Genomic DNA, 21,979 nt, shown 5'->3' with positions numbered 1-21,979 from the left:
AAATGAGGATAAATGCTCAAAAGAACATAATCTAGTCCAGCAAAGGTAATGTCGGGTGTGGACCCAAGAGCTAGACGCAGCAACAGAAACCACCAGCACAGCACCCTAGGGCACGTGCAAAGCCACTCCATGGGGGAATTTATGCATAGAAGCTTGCTTCTGGAGAGGGGTTTCCTTTGATGGATTATAGCACTAAAATACAATCCTGCACTCAGTCCAATCAAATCCAGTCAAATCAATAGCCTTAAGCACATGTACCCAACAGACACAAATTACATTCGAGGTCAATGTGCAGGGCCAATTCACAGAAGTTTTGCTCCCCAGAGCCCCGTAACTGACAGAACAGCCTGCTTTTATCACTCCCCTATAGCCCCATATGTGATAAAACATTATAGCCCCAAAAGCGACAGAACTGCCTACTTTTATGAATATTTTATAGCTACAGATAGAACACATCTTTTGCGCTTTTCTGAGTCCTTTTTTTTTAAAAAAAAAAAATACCATCAAGCAGAAACAAATGCCAACAGTGCTTTGTTTCATTCAGACAGGCAATAACAAGAGTGTTTGATTTCTTTCCAAATTCCCCCTAATGAATTGACTAAAATGTGTAAAAGCAGGCTCTGTTCTTCCTGTTCCTCTCGAGCTGTCCCAGTTTCCTGATTTCAATGGGTCCCCTAATTACCCAGCTTTGAACGTTGTTTATTGTTTTTACCCTTTCTTCTTGCCCCCCAATTTGAATGATTAGTTAAACAGACTCCCAGACGGGCATGGCTTTTTGACCCAAGGAGGCTTGCCTTGGTTTGGCTGATTTATATACAAGCTCATAGAAAAAGAGGAGGAAAGACTCGTGCAAGCCATACTGAAAGAAAAGGATGGTGGACTGAGCCTAACAGTACTTACAGAATCAATTCCTGTAACAACTTCTCTAGCGATACAAGATGGGGCTAAAAAGTCAATGTTTAGAAAGGAGTTCCTTCTCCTCTGGAAATAGGAATAGATTATACCCACTGAAAGGGATCAATCTGCGCTAAAGAAGAACTACTTCTCAGAAAGGGGACCTGTAGTCCTAAAGGCTGTTCGACTACGTCCTAAAGGCTGTTCGACTACGTATCCTATTATCCCCAATGAGGAACTTTTCAAGAAGGTCAATAGCATGCCTCTGTTGTTCATGCTCAGCATCCAATCGTCAGAAGGGTATTTCTTCTACCCATTTAGCTGCTTTGGTTAAATCCACCTGCCTTCATGCTAAGCCAAGTCTCAATATCTTCCAAAGAAGCCATGCTGCTCATTCAATGACCAGAGGACTGTCGCTAGGTTCAAGAGAGAAGAAGGCATTCTCCGTTGTAGAACCTGCCCTTTGGAATGTGCTTCCCTGGGTAGTTCAAGAGGCAGAGACAATATCCAGTTTTTAACACCTCTTAAAGACCTGGAGACTTTTCTGGACTCTTGATTCCTCATTCTTCTTGTTGTTGTTTTGGTCCCTGCTCTGTTTTATCTACACCCCATATATTTCATGTTATTTAGTTGTTCTTTCCGGAAAATCACATTGGGTTTGTTTTCCTTAGGCTTAGTTGTGTTGCCTTGTTCTCATTGGAGCGCCTTTACACAACATCCAAGGGTGCCTTTCAGAAAAGGACTTTATAAATAATACAGATGATCAGCTAATGGAAGGATTTGATAGCTGTCTTATGACATGACCTTTATCTCCACTCTTGATCTATCACTCAGGAAGCAAAAGGTCATTGCAGGATACAGCCGTAATAAATTCTCATTCTCTCTCTCTCTCCACCACCAGCAATCCCATGATAGTTAAACTCTTAGGCAGATAGAGATTGACATAAATGGGGTCATTGCTGGGCTTTACCATTTTTATTCATTTCTTTTCTCATCACAAGTAAAAAGTGCCAAATGTCAACGCATACATCCTCTTCATCCATCCAACATCCTTCCCTTTCCATTTGTGTAATCGAACTGACACATATAAAAGGCCGTCCAAAAGAATGTACCCATAAGGTTTGCCATTTCTCATTTGTTTTCCTTACTTACGAGTCCTATGCGGTGGACAAGAGGAGAAATTGAAAAGGTGAGTAGACTGAGTGACAACAGCCATAAAGGAGAGGTATGCTGGCTGTGGGCACTGCTATCAATTGAATGGTCACCTTTCCTATAGAATAGGCACCTCGTGCTTTCAAAGCCAAAAGGCTGGTCAGTATATAAGACAATAGTCATTGTCTTTATGGAGCAGGTCAAGAGCCCATCTAGTCCAACTTTCCATTTCCAAGAGCAACCAGCCGGGTGCCTCTAGAGTAGCCAACATGGTGCCCTCCAGAGGTTTTGGACTACAATTCCCATCATTCCTGACCATTGGCCATGCTGTCTGGGGCTGACAGCAGTTGCAGTCCACAACATTTGCAGAGCATCACATTTGCGATCCCTGCCCCACAGCCAGGAAATGAAGGTACTGTTCACCCCCAATTTAGTGTTCAACACTGAACCAAACACGAATGGGCCCAAGGTAAGCCACTTTTCTAAGCTAGTCCCTGTATTTGCTAGACAAGGGTGATTATAAGCATGGCCTGCCTTACAATGCAATTGTAAGCATCACTGGTATGATCTTTACTTCTTTTTTGTGTGGTACCTGGTTATAAGAAAGTGCATTTTTATTTCGTAGGAATTACCCAGTTCCATGGAAGCAGAATACTCAAACCAGCTGCTTGTTCGCAGTGCAATCCTACCCATGTGTACCTCCAAAGTAAAAACCTCTATATTTCTTTGTTGGTTTCACCCTCTAATGGTGAACTCAGCTGATGAGTGCTAACAGGGTGGTAGCCAAAACAGGCCACTGAGAAACAAATAGGAGATATCAGCACAATGGGGAAATCTTGTTTTGCAGAAGTAGCAAAAACCTTTAGACTCCCCCTCCCACAAAAAAGAAGAAACAGCCCAATGAGGAATGAGCTTTCTCAGCAGCCACAAAATGCTTAGTTGGGCGTGGTGTGGAATTGAATGTTCTCAAAAAGAGCACAGCTGGCTGCTACATTGAACAAGAACACACCACACTGCAATAGTCCGTATTTGTTGCTGCTGTTGATAATGATATTATTATTACTGTTAAGCACCCAGAGAATATGGGTGTTTTACGAATGATAATGGGAAAAATAACCCAGAGTTGCAAAACTGCATTATAAGGAATAAACATAGGAAAGGAAATTTTGGATATTAGAAAGTGTCACATATAGAGCTTCAGGCAGGCCTCAGTGCGGAAAGTGAATCAATTCAAGCCTAGACTTGTCTTAACTTAGGTGTGCACACTGGAAACTACATACAAATGTTGGAGACGGCTGATTTGGACACTTGTCCTTTTTGCAATCCTACGGTCTAAACCAGAGACTGTTCAACAGACCAGAAAAAATGCAAGCTTCAGGACTAAGAAACCATATCAACTGTGATGCTTTTGACAACTGCGACAAGTGAGAAACCTATGCTAATGAAATATTCAACAGGAACAGGGATGTCCCATTAGCCAAGCCATCACAGAATGACAGCAAACGTGTATTCAAGTGAAGGGACCTCTATTCTTGAATGGGCAGACATCATTGAACAAGTATACTTCAGGGGGTATTCACATTTTTATATCTTGACAATATTCCAACTGAGTTTTATTAGCCCTGTTCACTTAATTATGTCTTGTCTAAATTATTGCTTAAATTTTTTATCGCACCAGACTGTTCAAAGAACTCGTTCATGCGGGACTAAGGGCATAATGCTTTACAACTTCTTGGAGACATGAGAGGAGAGAGATAGGGTTCCTTATGGACCTTAGCGGGGATTCCAGTGGGTATAAGTGCAAGCAAGTGTTGTCAATTCTGCATTCACCTTTTCAGTGCAGGGCAGGTGCAGTATTGCCTGGCATTCCTACAGGTGCCAAGAGCAGATAAACTATAATGACAAGCAAGGGCTTCTCTTTAGGAGAGTTGCATTAACGGGTACACCTGCTCACCTGCTTTTGTGATGCACACCTGCTTTTGTGATGGAGTTGTGCTTTTATTGCACCTTTATCAATCTGATGAGGATGTAGACTACCTATTCTGAATCAAGAAGCAGTATCAGATAAATAGATAGATAGATAGATGATAGATAGAGAGATAGATAGATGATAGATAGATAGATAGATGATAGATGATAGATGATAGATGATAGATGATAGATGATAGATGATAGATGATAGATGATAGATGATAGATGATAGATAGATAGATAGATAGATAGAGATAGATAGATAGATATGCTTAAAATTGTATGGAAATGGTATGGGAGTTAATTCTGTGTACAGTCATACCTTGGAAGTTGAACGAAATCCGTTCCGGAAGTCTGTTCAACTTCCAAAACATTTGGAAACCAAAGTATGGCTTCTGATTGGCTACCAGAAGCTCCTGCAGCCAATTGGAAGCTGCAGAAGCCCAGTTCGACTTCCAAAAATAGTCCACAAACCAGAAGAGTCACTTCCGTGTTTGCAGCATTTAGGAGCCAAAACTTTTGGGAACTAAGCCATTCCAAAACCAAGGTATGACTGTATTTCTTAAGAATTTCATTCAGTGGGTAGAACTTCAGAGGATGTCAACACTATCTTAGTGCTTGCAAACCTTGCATTGGATATCAGGTTGCTGCTCCCACCATGTCTTACCCTTTTGATCTGTTGCCAGAGCTACAGGACAGAAAGCCGGGGGGGGGGGGAGGGATGCCAACAAAGCCTGTTATTTCACCTCCTGTTAGTACACAATCTGTCTTAATGCACATGTGCAACTGAGGCATCGCTTTAGAGTGGCAGCTGCACTATGGATGTGGTGTGCATGCATGTGCTGCCAATGTTGTGCTTTATGAATGCTTATGCACAGCACTGCCACACGAGGGTATTCCCATTCAGGTGTGCAATCCAACTGGAGCCATTTGGCAAGGTTCATTCAGCCAAACTGGACGTGTGTGCTGTCTACTGCTGTGTCGATACATCAAACAGCCAACAGAGGAGCCCTAGTCTCTACATTTCTATGAAGTGGTCACCTCCCATGTCAACCGCTTCATGCATTCACTAATGTCACCATATGTTGCCTATTTAATGAGCATTCATTCCAACTTGCTTGGGGGAGGTTAGCTAATGGTGCATCAAAACAAATGCTGTCCCAAACTTTCAAGGGCACTTTCCGCATTTCAAGAAGTCCAATCTTTTGGGGAAGTGGGTTTGTTGCACAAGACCTCCAAATCAACTTTAATTGCTCAACCTCAACCTGATGGTATGTGATTGAAACCCATGCGAAAAAGCGACAGACTGGAAGTGCCAGCACTCTTCCACTCTGCAGTGAGATACAGTGGTACCTTGGGTTACATACGCTTCAGGTTACAGACTCCGCTAACCCAGAAATAATACCTCTGGTTAAGAACTTTGCTTCAGGATGAGAACAGAAATCGTGCAACGTTGGCACAGCAGCAGCAGCAGGAGGCCCCATTAGCTAAAGTGGTGCTTCAGGTTAAGAACAGTTTCAGGTTAAGAACGGACCTCCAGAACGAATTAAGTACTTAACCTGAGGTACTACTGCATATTTCTTTTTCAATTGCAGTAATTACTTCTGAACTTGCATCCATAGATAAAAATTAGCATGTGCATTTTATGTAAACCCGTCCGCTTTTTTGGAGACACTTTTCTTGCTTTTTGGCAATGTGTTAATAGCTTTATTAGAACAATTTGGTTTGCGGAATGAGCTCTCGCCTCATGATACAGCCTGCAAGATAATATCCAGATGAAAGTTTGAGGCAGTATGATGCACACAACTCTCGGAAAGTATGCATTAATTCTGCTAATAACACCACTCACTGCTAGCTTGCTCTTCTTTAATTAATATCTGGACAGGAATGCTGGCATAGTTCCCCAAGTGATTTCCAGGTAGCTTACCTAGAGTTTAATTACTGGAAGTGCTTCAGCCTTAAGACAGTGTCTTTGCTCTAGATAGTTTGTGCAAATGCTCAAAACAAGGTCAAGATTTTTGAGGGCCTGCCAAGCAGCAGACCATCAATGGGTCTCCTCTGGGCTTGACCATTTCAGTTGCTGCACCCCTCCCCATTTTACAATTTGTTGTTGTTTAGTCGTTTAGTCGTGTCCGACTCTTCATGACCCCATGGACCAGAGCACGCCAGGCACTCCTGTCTTCCACTGCCTCCCGCAGTTTGGTCAGACTCATATTTGTAGTGTCGAGAACACTGTCCAACCATCTCGTCCTCTATCGTCCCCTTCTCCTTGTGCCCTCCATCTTTCCCAACATCAGGGTCTTTTCAAGGGAGTCTTCTCTTCTCATGAGGTGGCCAAAGTATTGGAGCCTCAGCTTCACGATCTGTCCTTCCAGTGAGCACTCAGGGCTGATTTCCTTCAGAATGGAGAGGTTTGATCTTCTTGCAGTCCATGGGACTCTCAAGAGTCTCCTCCAGCACTATAATTCAAAAGCATCAATTCTTCGGCGATCAGCCTTCTTGATGGTCCAGCTCTCACTTCCATACATCACTACTGGGAAAACCATGGCTTTAACTATACGGACCTTTGTTGGCAAGGTGATGTCTCTGCTTTTTAATTTTACAATTAGCATATATATTTTTTTAGCTGGGAGGCACATACCATTCTAAGGAGAGAGACTAGGAGGAAGCAGGGTTGACCTGGAAGCCTCTCTGTCTCCTGAGTTACACTCCTGGCAAATCCCCTCCTGTTTCTGAAGGCATATAACCATAACCCAACTATTCAAGCCTCTGGCCCTGGCGGCACAAATGCTACCTCTTAACAGGTTTGCTTTCTAGAACAGAGAGAAGATACGTTTGTCTCTAGCTGCATGTATTTTATTATACTGTATTAGAAAAGAGTTGGGGTGAGACGAACAAAAAGGCAAAGGAAGCATTCACACAAAAATTAACCTGGGGTGGACAGAAGGCTCAGCATTCTCCAATTCTTCCTTTTCCATTTTATGCTGCATCTTGAATTGCAACAGAGCACCTACACTACAGCCCCTTTTCCCCTCCTTGCACAATTTGCTATGTTGCTTAATTATTTCTGGAACTTGTTCCCCCCTTCCAACATGAGACAGTAAACAAGCTTATGCAAAGCAACTTTCCCTCTGAGTGTGCAATTACTGTGCTTTTTAAAAAAGAAAGTTAAAATTCTGCATGTTGTAAGAAACCACCATTCTTTCCCTCTTTGTAGCTGGATCAATTAAAAATGCACAAACCAGGCAATAGGAATTCTCTAATTAGGCGACCAATCGGATTAGCACTAATGCAGTGAGGAAGCATTTAATCAGGTGGAAACCAGCAAGAAGAGCCTTTAAAATGGAAGCAAAAATGGCAATAAGGATCCTTTCCATCTGCAGAGTTTCCATTATGGCTCCATTCTATTTATTTTTATCAGATTTTCTGTGGGAGGGGGACACATAGCGCAATCCCTGGGGAAAATATAGGTTGATTGCACAAGGATGGTGATGTCATCTGGACCTCCATCAAATGTGAATGGACAAGGCGTGGCCATTCCTCAATAACCTCTCATCTGGAAGAGCCCCTAGAACAAAACCAGCAACCACCCTCTGTATAGCAAATGGGGGGGAAGCAGGGGAGTCGATGGCTGACATAACATGCATCATTAAAGCTGAAGTGCCTGAAGCGATCACTTTTGAATATCTGAAAAATGATAGGTGGAAATGTTAGAATTTAATATTCCCAGTCAACCATGGAGCTATGGTTATTATCTGACAAGGGGATGCTTTCAAGGGGAACTCAAAGACTGCTCTATAAAGAAAACCAACTTATCAGATCAAAAATTAAACTTTTGTCTGGGAGCATAAAGACAGTTGCAAAAAAGGGAACTGTTGCAAAGAGATTTAACGGTTTGACACCCTATGAATACCTATGCATTTTAAAAGATCGCCCCCCCAAAAAATGCCGGCAAAACATCAGCATAGCCCTTTGATTTTGATCAGATTGTAGATAGAATGGCTTTATTTTTAAAAAATGGCCAGCTGGGGCACCATTTAGGGCAGATCGGGGTCAGAAGACACACATCTGCTGATATGTTTCTGATCAGATGCAATAATGCCTCAGGAGAAAGCATGGTCATTCCCAGGGCCAGTGGTAGGGGCTTCATGCTCCGGCACCGGGGAGCGGAGAGCAGGCAGGGGCAGGGCGTGCATCCTGGGGGCGGGGCACACCACCTATGGGGGCGGGGCATCCAGCGTGGGCGGGGGGCAGCCACGATGGCACCCCACCAGGATCGCACTGCCGGGGGCGGTGCGCTCCCCCTGCACTCCTCTTCCTCCACCAGTGCCCAGGGCGGTTCTGTTCCTTCACCTTGCAACCATCATTCAGGAGTCTTGCAAAGGTATGTTTACTTCCTCTCCCACCCCATCCCCCCCAAACAAAACACATTCTCTACAAGGACTTGTTTGGGGCTTTTCAGTTTATCAAAAAGTTGAATAAGGTGTGGGGAGGAGAGTAATCCTAAGAGAGGTCTATATAATTATGCATAGTGTGGACAAAGAGGACTGGCAGATATTTTCTCTTTCACTTCCTCATAGTACTTAGAGCTTACGATCAACGAGTGAACTTGGTGGGCAGCAGATTCAGGACATAGGAAGGGAAGAATTTCTTCACCTGTTGTACACATTCATTTATGGAATCCACCACCACAAAGTATAGTAGCGTCCATTAATTTAGATAGCTTTAAAAGGATACTAGACAAATTTGTGGAAGCTTGACCCATCAATAGCTACTAGCAATTTTTGCTTCATGAAAACCCCAGATTCCGAGAAAGAAAGAAGAAGAAGAAGAAGAGTTTGGATTTGATATCCCGCCTTTCACTCCCTTTAAGGAGTCTCAAAGCGGCTAACATTCTCCTTTCCCTTCCTCCCCCACAACAAACACTCTGTGAGGTGAGTGGGGCTGAGAGACTTCAAAGAAGTGTGACTGGCCCAAGGTCACCCAGCAGCTGCATGTGGAGGAGCGGAGACACGAACCCGGTTCCCCAGATTATGTGACTACCGCTCTTAACCACTACACCACACTGGCTCTCCACATAATATCAGTTGTTGAGCAGAAGCATCAGAGAAGTCCCATTGCCTTCAACCTCCCCTAGTGGGCTTTCTGAATGCATTTTGCCAGTGAGGGAAACAGAAAGCTAGTATTGATGGGTATTTAATTTGATACAAAAAGAAATATAGGAAACTACTTTATACAGTGAGACCCAAGGCCAGCCCAGGACATTTTGGCACCTGAGGTGACCCACAAAAATACCACTACCACCCTCCCTACCAGAGAAGAAGGGGTGAGTGAAGATCTACAACAGGAACAAGGGGGAATAAAGATTTACATCAGGATCTGCTGCCCCTGTGGATTCTGCTGCCTGAGGCGATCGTCTCACCTTGCCTCATGGATGGGCTGACGCTGGTCAGGTCATTGTTCCATCTAGCTTAGCTTTTTTAGCTCTTCCTGGAGAAGCTGAAGATTGAACCTAGGATATTCTGCATTCAAAGCATGTGCTGTACCACTGAGTTACGTTCTTAAATTCCTCTTCCACTGTGTACCATTGTAAGTGTTGCATCTGCTGTTAGATTGAATGATGACCACGGCCAGAATTTAACTAGGATTTGAAACTAGCTTCTGACTCTGAATGTTTTAACTAAACTGGGTTAAAAAAGCCAGAAAGGCCTGTAAGTATAAAAGAAGAAATCCTCAAAATGGTTAATTTTCTTCCAAGTTAAGTCTACTGACAGCTAAAGCATAATCATCCTTTTTCCAGTGATCTTATCTGGATAGTCTCATCTCATTTCAAGCACCTTTGCTGAGTGACCTTACACAACAAATGAGCAATAGGGGTGAGTAGGTTAACTTTGCTGTAGAAAAGGTTCAGCACCTGCCAATAATAGCTACATTGGCCAGGCTGAAAAGTCACCTCTTTCTGTCTAATTTGCAATATGCAATGCATCCAGAGCCAGTCTCAGGAGTATAGTTCAACTTCCTGACAATGCCTGCTCTACTTTTCATTTTTACATTATCATAAAACTCAGAAAATAATAATAAAAAGAAAGTGCTCAAGTTAAAGACCCCTGATGTTTACAGGTAGTTAAACTGAGCTGCTCTTCCAAGCTTTTGATCGCCTGGCAGCTACTTCAAACGAATATAAGTAATAGCTAAACGCTGACAGTCAAAGGTGTCATAGCACAAGCCGAAAAAGCTTATCAATGAGAGGATTGTTATAATATATTTTCCAGCCTGTGACACTATACCTGTGGGAGTCAAAATTTCCGCACTTATCTGGCATAAAATTATCTTTCCCATTGTAAATAAGTGCCACTTTTTACCCAGTTCAAACATGCTTGTGAGGGAAGCTTTTTGTAGAAGACTCGAATGAATTAAACAATAAGAGTTCTAGATCATGAATATTCATCTTCGCAATCCCACCTGGCACTCGAGAGAGTAGCAAAGCAGTCACTGATCAGTGATCACACAGATGAAATTGTTGTTTTTAAAAGAAAAACCATTGGCTGATTCCAACACATAAATAATCACTTCCCTGCATTTGATCACTGGTAGCTGAATGTGTGAACTGATTCCTTTGAAAAGTGTGGTGCCTGAAGGAATGTGAAATGATACGGAAGTTGCTGTCTGTGATGCTAAATCCCCAATAGCATTCCCCCACTTGCTTGTTGTCATTTGACGTTGCAGGGATCAAGCGAGTTCACCATTAAGGGTAAGAGGTACACTGCAAACTCAGGATGGAGTTACTGTCATGAGTTCCTCTCATATAACCTGCTTGAATGACCTGAAGGTCTGATGTTTACTACGATACCAGAGGCCCAAGCAGGGCTGGGTCTGGTCGCCACCAGAGTGGGAGCCTGCTTTCGAGTGAACATGTATATATTTTATGTTACAACTAAAACAAATAACCCTGCAACCTGTAGTTGAGAGATCACTAAAGGTCTCAGGGTATCCTTAGCATGTGCTCCCAAGCATCCCTGTTAAGACAAGCCCAACCAGATGCTTCAAAAGTTGAGGTAAATTTTAATCTGTTTTTGTATTTTAACTTTTGCATGTTTTATTTTAGGTTTGTAATTTTTTTTCTGGGTTTTACTGTTTTATCTTTTGTAAACTGCTTTGATATTGTTGTTGTTGTTTTACAATCAAGCAGGGTATAAATGTTATGAAATAAATAAATAATGGAAAACAATAAAAATGTCCAAGGTTCCTTGGAAGAGTAGCCTATTATTATCCCTTTTCATTCCTTCACATGTGATGCTACGGAGAACCATTACCTTTCAAAATGCAAAACTGCCATTTGATGTTACAAAACCAATTTTATGGGGAATTATCATCTCACCTATCTGGTGGGAAGAATGACCTTTTCCCCTGTATAGCAAAAGCATAGATGCAACCAAAGTTTCTTGACATAACATTTTTCAATAAATATTATTAGAACTCAGGGTGTGCTTTCAGACATGGGGAATATTGCATTAGTTTTCCTGATTATAAAGCTAGCACTTCTGCCCTGTTTTCCGATGTTCCTTTCACACTGCAGTACCTGTAATGTAATAGAACGGTGGCTTTTTGACCGATAAACTGATATGTCATGCTAAATTTCATTCACACCAGTGGGTATGGTGTGACACAACAACAAATATCCAACACTGCTACACCCACACTCTTTCTGCACATGCACATGTTCTCCGAAGATTCCATCATTTTAAAAGGCAGGAAATAACTGTGCACTTGTATTTCACCCCAAATTTTGTCCCTTTGCTCCCATGATTTTCTGGGTTAAGGGAGCTGCAAATGTATTTCTCTGGAATAAAAATATGTGGAAATGAGTATTAAACATGCACTATATTTCATTAGTTTTCTGGAAGTAGTTTTTTCGTCATGTGAAAGCTCAAATTTAATGTGGAAATTAACAGTCAGGGAAACGATGGGATACGGCCTCAGCCCAGTATACCTGAAGGAACGTCTCCACCCCCATCACTGAGGGTCTTCCTCTGAGGGTCTTCTGATGGTTCCCTCACTGCAAGAAACGAAATTACAGAGAACCAGGCAGAGGGCCTCCTTGGTAGTAGTGCCCTCCCTGTGGAACACTCTCCCTTCAGATGTCAAGGAAATAAAGAACTAGAAAACTTTTAGAAGACATTTGAAGGCAGCCCTGTATCAGGAAATTTTTAATGTTTGATGTTTTATTATGTTTTTATATATGCTGTAAGCTGCCCAGAGTGGCTGGAGAAACCCAGTCAGATGCGTGGGGTATAAATATTATTATTAATTATTATTATTATTATTATTATTAAGCTGCTGTGTGAATGCAGCAACAGTAATGGTCAGTTACTGCCATTTATAACATCTCATTGCCTCATCATCTCATGTTCCTGTTTACCAGCAAAAACCATGCACAGTATTGGAAGTGACTGAATGCTGTCTCTCATCCCTTGAAGGCTCCACACTCTTCAAGAAGTGGGTAGAGCCTAGGAAGCATAGTAGAGTCCAAGAAAGATAAAGTTGAGTTCCAGGCCTTTTGGGGGCAAGATGTCTGCTTGGAGCTATCCAAAGTCATGCAAATCCTATATGACCTACATGTCAAAGCCACCCTCAGATGTCCATCATGTCCACAGGCATCTACTTCAGTAATGTACTGAGCCCTGGGGTTGCTGTGATTTGGTCACGTGGAATAGCAAGATCAGCTGAGGTGCCACAATCCAAATTAGTGACTGTAGCACCTCCAGCATCCAATTTGGTACCTCTTTTGTGAGTTACATTCCCTTCCTCACTTCCATTGTAGCATCACAGCTGCAGTATGAATGCATGCTTGCATTCCAATACATTTGAGTTACTGGAATCAAGACCATACTGTAGAATTGGCCAACACAACTTGTAACGCCCCCCCCCCCAAGACCTACAATGAAGAAGGTGACCACACTCAGGCAAGCAGCAGTATCAAGAGGTTTATAGAGCCTCTGGTGTATCATCATACATGGCTGGTGGGCTGCATTTGGGTCACACATTGTGGAGGTTTGGACCAGAAACAGGCAATTACAAATGAATGATGTCCAGGCTAAGCACATAGCACAAACCAGCCAGCATGGCCTTTGCAACATCACTCAACAGTTTTTGGAAGATTATATCTAAGTACTTCTTTGCTTGTATATTGCAACCCAAATCCCTCAAATGCTATTGGATTACCCTAAATCATTTTACTATGGCACTTGATTTAAATACTGCGGTATAGGGTCCAGTCACTTAAGTGCACACAGGAATGTTTGAATTGGAACACGTTCAGAAGGCACCTGCAGGAGATATTTTTAAAGTAAGTGTTGTAAATCTCTCTGAATGTGACAGACTTTATAAAAATTAAATAATGTCACGCCTTATAAGCTTTTCATTCACTTCGAGCAAACACATGCAGGGCACCAAGGCCGATACTTAACTTTTTCCATCTGTTGATCCAATGCCACACAAAAGCTTGAATGCCACATTGCTAATTTTCCAGCATGTGGTAACTATTTCTCTGTGTGCTTTGCTCTCTCTCTCTCTTTTAATGAGTTACTGAGTCACAGAGAGTGGCAACTACTAGCAAGCATCAGGTGTACGCTGGTCCAATAGGCTTAGCATGGGGTCACGTTTGCTGGCAGTAAATCATGTCAGGATTCCTATGGCAGCACTATTTCAGTTTTACACCGGAAAAAGTAAGCCCTAATTTTCAAAACTGCATGCGCTTATGTGACTCTATAAATAGAAAATGTCAGCGTCGGGTTTGACTAATGTGTCTCCATCAAATGGATGTCATTCTGAATGCACCTGTGGAAATATAGCACGGGATAGAAAGGTTGGCACACGATCCTGTTAGAAAATATCAAGTCAATAAAACATAAGCCAATTTACATGGCTACTCAAGTATAGTTGGGGGGGGGGTGTAAGTTATTAAGCATGCAGGAACTCCTTGAAATTGCACAACACTCAAAGTCATGTCTCTTGTTGCTGTTAAAAGTCATGGGTGAATTCTCCAGAGTTACACCTGTCACTTGGAATGCAGTAAGTCTACCGTTGAGAACCAGTTCAACTCACCCTGATAGAAGGTGAAGCCCAGAGTTGGATTTGGGATCAGGAAACTGCCCGAATTGCAGGGTGAGGGGCTAAGCAACTATCCACTCAGCCTCTGGGGAGGGGGAGAATGGTGTAAACAGTTCATCATCACTTTTAAAGCTGATAACACTGACCTGCATGACCTGCATTGCATCAACGGGTTTGTGTATGTGTTGCAATTCATGGGAAGATATACAATGTAAGTTACCATTCCACAAATTATGTGTGCGGACTGTGATCCGTTCCATGTGTGCTAATTTATCATCTTGTACAGCGGGGATAAACCATGCATGCAAAACCCCGTATCCAAGCCATAAAATGCAATTTTAAAAGAAGGCGTTCAAAGGATGAACAAGTAGAGTAAAGTGTGCTACCAGATTGTTTCCAGATCTGCTTGTATGTCTGTTAGGGATGGAAGAGAATTTCAATTCAGTACTCATCTGAAGGCTAATCTATCAAATTCACACTTTCAAAACCAAAATACAGCTATCCCTCAAAACTTGCACTTATCTGAATTTTTCGATGCAACCATCCAACCAATATTTACAAAAATATTTGAGAACAGTGTGCACAAAAAACAAGATATTAATAAACAATCATACAGAAATGCATTATTTTAGGAGCGATAGCTTGCAGAAATGTGTGCATTAGTCAAAAGTACATAGTAAATGTGTTCATTAGGAGAAATTCACACTAAAATGTTGATGAATTTTCACATGGATTTTTTTATCCTAGATGCATTATAAGGCCATCACAATTAGTAACCATCAAGAGCTTTCCCCTCCATGAATTTGTCTAATCCCCTTCTGTGTTTGTCAGTTCTACACTTTGCCAGCAGTAGTTATGTGAGATAATAAGTTTACCTCTCCCGAAACAACAATGCCCTTTCCTGGCAGATGGGCAACATGAACATGAGAAGGAATGGCATCACTTCCTTGCAGATACACTGCAATTCCAATAGCAATGCTGCTCTAGTTGCCATGGCAATAGTTCCTAGTATACTCTGAAAATCCTACAGAAAATGTGTAGCAGTCAATGGTATCTTCAGCAATATCCCCCCCCCCCAATTCCTTCTATTCAGTGATAATTTTGGGCACTTTCTGGTTTGGTTTATGTCAGGTATCTGAATTCAAGTCATATTTTATCTTTCTTTTTAAGAGAAAGCTTCTGCAAACATATTATACCAGTGCTTTGGCTTCCAGTAGATTCCAGTTATTATTAGAAAACCAGCTGACTTCTAAATAGCTCATCCTCTGTTGCCACACCCAAGTTGGATGCAGTTCCTTGGTTCTAAAACCACAAGGGCTTCAGTCCTAATCCCACTTGCCTGGGCTAAGCCCCACTGAATTTAATAGGACTTATTTCTGAATAGAGATTGTGAGGTCTGCTCTGTAAAGTCTGGTGGAAGCAGCAGTATCCCAGCTTTCCTCCAAAGAATTCAGGATAGCATGCATGTGAGCCACTACTGTTTATCGTCACTACAAAAATGGGCAACCTGTTGGACCAAGAATGGGCAACCTATAGACCTCAGCCTGATTTCACACGGATGGCAAGGAGGGGAAAATTGGAAGTGAGGGAGGGGTAAAATTAAAAAAGAGAACAGTGGCACCACCAACCTTTAGCCCTGTCCCTGCCCACCACCATCATGCAGTCCCTAACAGATTACTCACAAGAAAATGCAGTCCTCATCAGAAAAAGGATGGTCACCTCTGAAGCAGAGTAGGTCATATAGCATGGGGGAGTGGTGAGAGGGTGGTATAAGATAAAGAGTGTGAGACCTTCATGACCATCTAAATCTGAGCATTTAAGGTTGATGGAAACAGGCAATGAAGAGGACAAAGCAAGAGTAGTTTGGGGTTTACTGGATGGATTCTGTAGGGATGACTTCTAGTCAAAGGTAGATAGGCTACACTGATACAGCAACAGGCAACACTGGTCTGTGAGCGCTCCAGTTGGAGAACAGCCTTTACCAAAGGTGTCGTGGGCTTTGAAGACACTTGAACTCAGGGCGCAAGGGAGAAACGAGGAAGGCACGCTTGGCAAATCCACACCATGATCAATTCCCGCCCGGAAACCAATGTCCCTACTGTGGAAGGATGTGTGGATCCAGAATTGGCCTCCACACCCACTTACGGACTCATTGTTAAAACTGTGTTTATGGAAGACAATCTTACTCAGCTACAAGTGATCGCCAAAGAAGAAGAAGATACAGCAACAGGCACCTCATTTGATAGTGCTGAATTTGTTTGAATTTGCAAAGTTCTAACCTGCCTTAGAAGCTATACATGCTCAGAAGCTCTTGTCTATTTCATGGCCCTGAAAACAGATTCCAGGAACAAAGGCTGACAAGCTTGGGCTCCAGAGATGGTCTCATGCTAGCACTGATTCAGTGTTTGATAAATGTAGCAATGGAATTCTTCATTTCCATATCTCACAGTGCATAAGTGAGCAGAGCATTGCTATTGTTAGTCTTATTAGTTTCTACCAGAGCAAAAGGTTTGACTTTCATACAGCTCAGCGAGCTCTGCTATGTATGCTGCAGTCTTTGGTTCTGAAAGGATAAGACACAAGAGGCAGCAGCAGACCTATTCAATCAAGAATGACAAGCTAGGTAAATTATGTAGGAGTACGTGAAACCACGAAAACAAGGAATGAGTGATGTTTCGTGTATGGGCGAGGCACAGAGGAAGAAAAGAAGGGGGGAGAAATGATCATTACAGATAAAATAACTCTGAATATGCTTCTAGCGATGCTTTTGCACAATAAAACCTAAGTAAACATAAACTAATAAGCTTGTACCTACGCCCCAAGAATAATGCATTTCCCAGGTCTCCAAACATCCGCGCCAGACCAATTAAGCTGGACACAAAAGGAGAGAGTCCACGCCAGACCAAAATTAAAACTCAGAATATCCTTTGGCCCCTAGGCTGTTCTGAAATCACTAAATCACTCTTGTCTCTCATGGACTGGGCTGGCCTCTGCATTTTGCTCAAGGAAGAGAATAATAAAGAGTGCACAGTATGTAAGCGGTAAATCCATTTCTCTTGCACTGTGGCCTCTGCTTTTCATCCTTGAAGAAAAACCTCAAAATATTTAGTCCCTTATAAAGCATCACAGGGGCCTTCTTCATCTTTCAGTCCCTTTCTAGCTTTGAACTACAGCGTATCTTAGACAACACACAAAAATGACTCGCTGTGACTAATTATATTTTGGCAAGAGTCGAGTCAAGCCCGGAAGATGCATCTAAACTCTCCCTCTGTATAAAAAAAGCAAATGCTAAGCATGAAAAAAAAGCCCAAATTATGTATTATAGCTATAATCACTGCTACAATCAGCAGGGCTGGTTAATTTTTTGTGCTCAGTAATGCCGTAGTGCATTGGGAGGACCTTATTAGCAACCCTCATTAACAGCCAAATCTAAAAGAGTGACATGTGAGGAGCACAGGGTAGACTTTTGCCAAAAGATCAGTTCACAACTGACTCTGGGTATTTCCAGACGGACAATTTAGCAGCAGCACATCCAGAAATTGCTGATCTGCCCTAACCCTCCAACTACATCTAAATATAAATACTGCAGATCTGAAGGTTCTAGTTCAAGCTTTAGCACTGGAGACAAGCAATGTTATTCAATCTAGTATTTGTAGGGCTTTGACTAGAAATGCACCCATACAGCCTGTAAAGCAATATTTAAAAAGCAAACCATCCTTCTGACCATGTACCAACACTATTTCCATCAACACCAAGAAATGATAGCCTCCTGCTCCATTACCTGAGACTAGTGAGGAAGATAGGCCATTATATCATTTAGAGAAACTCAGAATTTAAATTTATATATAATGAGAGAAGATCACAAAAAGCACCTCTTCAACAAAAAGCAGCTCTGTGTGTTATGTGTATTATAATGCAAAAGCTGTTCATTAAGGCTTGAAAAATCCAATCTCCACATGAGGTTATTTCTGAACTCTTTCCATTGCCAACTTTTCCCAGGACTTCAAAGCCCTTCCTTACACCTTGTTGAAGACAAAGGGAGCCACAGAAAGGAGAGGGGGTAATGCTCCACATTCACCCTTGCACTCCTTTCCGTCTGGACATTTATAAAGCGTTTACTGTAGACGTAACAAATAGCACCCTGGCTCCTAAAGAATAGCAAGCTAATAAATAAGTCTACTGTTATCCATCTTTCATTATATAGAGACCAAAAGGCCACAAGCAGATTTATTTACAGAGAGCAGAGTCACTTAGAGAATGTTGGGAAGAGGACATCAGCAAAGCACATGAGCCCCATTCCTATAGAAAAGGGTCATTGTTATTGCCCTTTAAGAGCAAAATGGCCCATCTCAAAAACCCATTCAGAGTTCGCACCGGAGCATAGATATCAAAACACCACAAGCTGAGGCAGAGGAATACTATGCATCCTTCGTGCAGCTTGTGTAATGCTTCGTAGCAGAAGCATCCCCACAGAGGCTGCCAATTGTGACTCTAATCACCCACGAAGCCAGATAGTGGCATAAAGATTTTGATTAAAGCTCTTAAAAATGTGAACAGCGGCAAAGTCCTCTGTTCGTCTTACCTTCTGCTGCGTTTTTGTATAGGTGTGCAAATCCCATTTCTGCCGCAGAGCCGTTGTCAAGGGTGCATACAACCAATGAGATTTAAACATGGTGTTGTGACCTGGCAGGACAATGGGGGGGGAGAGGACCCTGGCAAGGGGTGTAGCAGGGACTGGGACATGCCAGGGCAAACTGAGGAAGGAGAGGTTGGTGTAGGAAGGACTCACGGGGTGATGAAGAATGATTAGGTGGGGGTCAGTGCAGGGGAACCACAGCAGTGGGATCCATCACCAGAGCCAGAGGGGCCCCTGTGTCCACAAACACAACAGGCTCTGAGGTATAGGGAGCAGTGGGAGTGGTACTTTAGAAGCCTGAGGCAGTCAAGGGCCCACAGCCCAGCTCTCTAGCTGACCAGGTGGGGCTCACTAGCACTGGGAGGAGGGAGGTGATTCCTCAGCTGGAGTAGGCCCAGAACAGGTGAGGGCCGCCTGCCTCATCAAGCCCAGGTGCCGCAAACAGCATGCAAGGAACAAAAGGGAAGCAGAGCTGAGGTGTTGCGTCTGCTCAACTGCACATGTCGATAGCGTGGATACTTCAGGATCTCTGTGGGAATGTGCTTCTCTTTGGACTTTTGACAAGTGGATTGACCCTGGACTGGGGACTTGACATACTGACTTGATGCCATTCAATATGCATGGCCTCAGCATATTGTTGCATAATTCACATGACCTCTGTCCAAAGTCCAATGCATCCGTAGGCAGGTACCAGATCTGGGTCTCGACTAACATTGGCTGCTGCTAGAGTACTGATGTGGGGAGGATACAACCAGGGCCCTACTCCTTCTAAAGGGGGATTAATGCTGGTTCAAACAAGCCTGTTCATAATTTGATGGCTTTCATGCATGAATGAGTCATTGCAGATATAACTCCACATGAAAAGATGAACTTTTTTCTCACCTCACACACAATGGGTAGTATTCAACTCAGTTTTACCCAGAGTAGACCCAGTTACCCAAAGGGCAAGTGGTAACAGCATACACCCTAGTCTCCTTTTCCTTATTTTTATGCAGAAGGTCCATACATAGCATTTGCATTTCCAGACTCTCCTCCTGGCCCCACCTCAGTACCAGAATTGTTGATGTCTAGAGTTGGCAAATCTACCCACAACTAGATATCGGCATCAAGCGCATTTCATGTGTGCAACTTACTTCACATACATTATCCATATCATAAGGTGGGCTTGTAATATAAGTTAGATAGAGCAGGGAAACCTCAAGAGATGCTTCAGAATTCACTCAAGTGTTTGGGCTATTGATGGAACCCGCATTATGTTTCCTATCATTGAGAAACATCCATAAAGAGCCACAAGCTGAATTGAGGTTTCCAGAGTTCAGTATATCCAGTGACAGTGGTGGAACATTGGTAAGAAAACTGCTATGGGTTCTTTCCTGCTTTTCCTCCATGTGTTCTTCTATCATTCACTAATTGGTTCAAAAAAGGATTGTACAATTTGTACAGGAGAACATTCTAAAGAAATAAACTTTCAGTGCTTTACCAGCCTCCCTAAATACAGTTCTGCCAGAAGCAAAGGCGACATTGTGTTCGCCTTCTGTGCAAAACTAATGGCAATAGTGCTGTTAGTTTCCCCATTTAATTTACTCTGGTGCTTGAAACTGAAAAGGGCAGGAATATGTTTATGCCTCCTGTTTACTAGATTAAAAATTATCCTGAGAAGCAACTTCCATGTTTGATCGGTGTGGCTGATAGAGAGGAGTCCTCTAAAAAAAGTGTATCTAACCAACTCGCAATTAAAATGGAGGTGAGTTCAAGCAATAAGCAGCTGCAGACATTAGTTTATTCAGTGTTGAGAGAAATACACTAGGCTTGCAACTTTCTCAATGCTAGCAGAAGACGACCAAAGAGGACACATTTTTTGCATAAAATTTGCATGTGTTTATGAGTTTTTGGAGGGGATGAAGTAAGCTGTATATGAAATCCTTCTAACCATTGGATCCAGCAAGTGTTAAAATATAAGCTAGGCAAGATTCCTGATGAGATGATCACCTGTGTGATGGGCCATTAAGAGGAACAAAGGAAAGGGGCTCCGTGCAAGACCCCTCCCCTAGTTTGTAGTTATCATAGTTAGTTAGAAGGACAAATCAAGAATTTGGAGTTGAGTTGCAGTGATGTGACCTAGAAGTAAAGCAGCAAGCAGAGAGAGAGAGAGAGAGAGAGAGAGAGAGAGAGAGAGAGAGAAAGCGAGAGAGAGAGCAACTTTTAAAAGCAATGTTAAAATCCAAGGCTTCAGCTACAAGACAACCAAGACCCTTTGAGGATGTTAATGTGGTGAACCCCTTCATCGTAGGCTCAAGTTATATATGTGTGTAAATAAACCATATATCATAATGACACCACGGTCTCCACTGTGTCTCACTCCAAGAGGAAACATGAACCCTGGATATGTATCCCTGGAATCTCACATTGTTCAGAGATTGAGATAGATAGAGAATACTATAATTTAAATAGAAATGCATCTCAGCATGCTGTGGAAGACCAGGTGACCGGTGTGCCTGGTTAGTCTGCTGTCCGGGTGCTAAGTATTGACAGGTAACTTCAAGATCTCACTGCCCCCTTTTTATTATTCTTTATCTGTAAACTGGACAAGCACAGGACAGCCCTGTAAACAGAGGACTCTCCTTTGACAGCTCTTCTCTGAAAACAGGGAACATAGCCACCCTAACCTTGAGTTTAGATTATGTGTTGCATGTTGGTTGCCTTTGAAGATATTCCAGTAATTGCAGTTAGTTCAAAATACAGCTGCTAAGCTGCTAACTGGGAGTAAAAGTTGGGATCATATCTCACTGATGCCCAAACATCTGCCCTGGTTCTGGGTCTGTTTCTGGGCACAATTCAAGGTGCTGGTGTTTATCTTCAAGACATCATATGGCCTGGAAACATCCAGGTACCTAAATGACCACCTGTCTCCACTTCAAAAAATAAAATAAAGATATTGTATGCATATGCAACCACATATTTAATATATTGTCTAGTTTAGCCAATCTAAATCTGACTGGGACAGGTTCACATTTGAAGACATGTGTAACTGGAGCCTCAGACTGGTTTCAGGTTCGTAGGATGTGGAAAAATAATAAAGTGATTATAATGCTTGGCAGGTGTGAGCAACTAGTAGGAAAACTCCTGCTTCAGTGAAGTTTATGTCACAAAATACCGAGGCTGAAAGCTGCAATCCAATTGCATCTTGACATTTCATACGCAGAAGACACACTGCGT

General features: G+C 42.5%; 2 long non-coding RNA genes across 2 annotated transcripts in view; both read right to left on the bottom strand.

Annotated features, from left to right (window-relative positions):
- The window catches only part of LOC309349736, a 381,203-nt gene that overhangs the window by 207,164 nt on the left and 152,060 nt on the right, over positions 1–21,979 (bottom strand). The window lies entirely within an intron of this gene.
- On the bottom strand, positions 1,855–15,092 carry LOC309349742. The gene is made up of 3 exons (XR_014160156.1): positions 15,003–15,092; positions 14,122–14,212; positions 1,855–2,051 (listed from the first exon to the last, which is right to left on the bottom strand). It is a non-coding gene; the product is annotated as an uncharacterized lncRNA (long non-coding RNA).

Source organism: Podarcis erhardii (genome assembly GCF_964252035.2).
Source record: "Podarcis erhardii genome assembly, chromosome: 9".
NCBI classification, from domain to species: domain Eukaryota; kingdom Metazoa; phylum Chordata; class Lepidosauria; order Squamata; family Lacertidae; genus Podarcis; species Podarcis erhardii.
The sequence above is the reverse complement of the archived record's forward strand: the minus strand, read 5'-3'. Positions and strand labels throughout refer to the sequence as shown.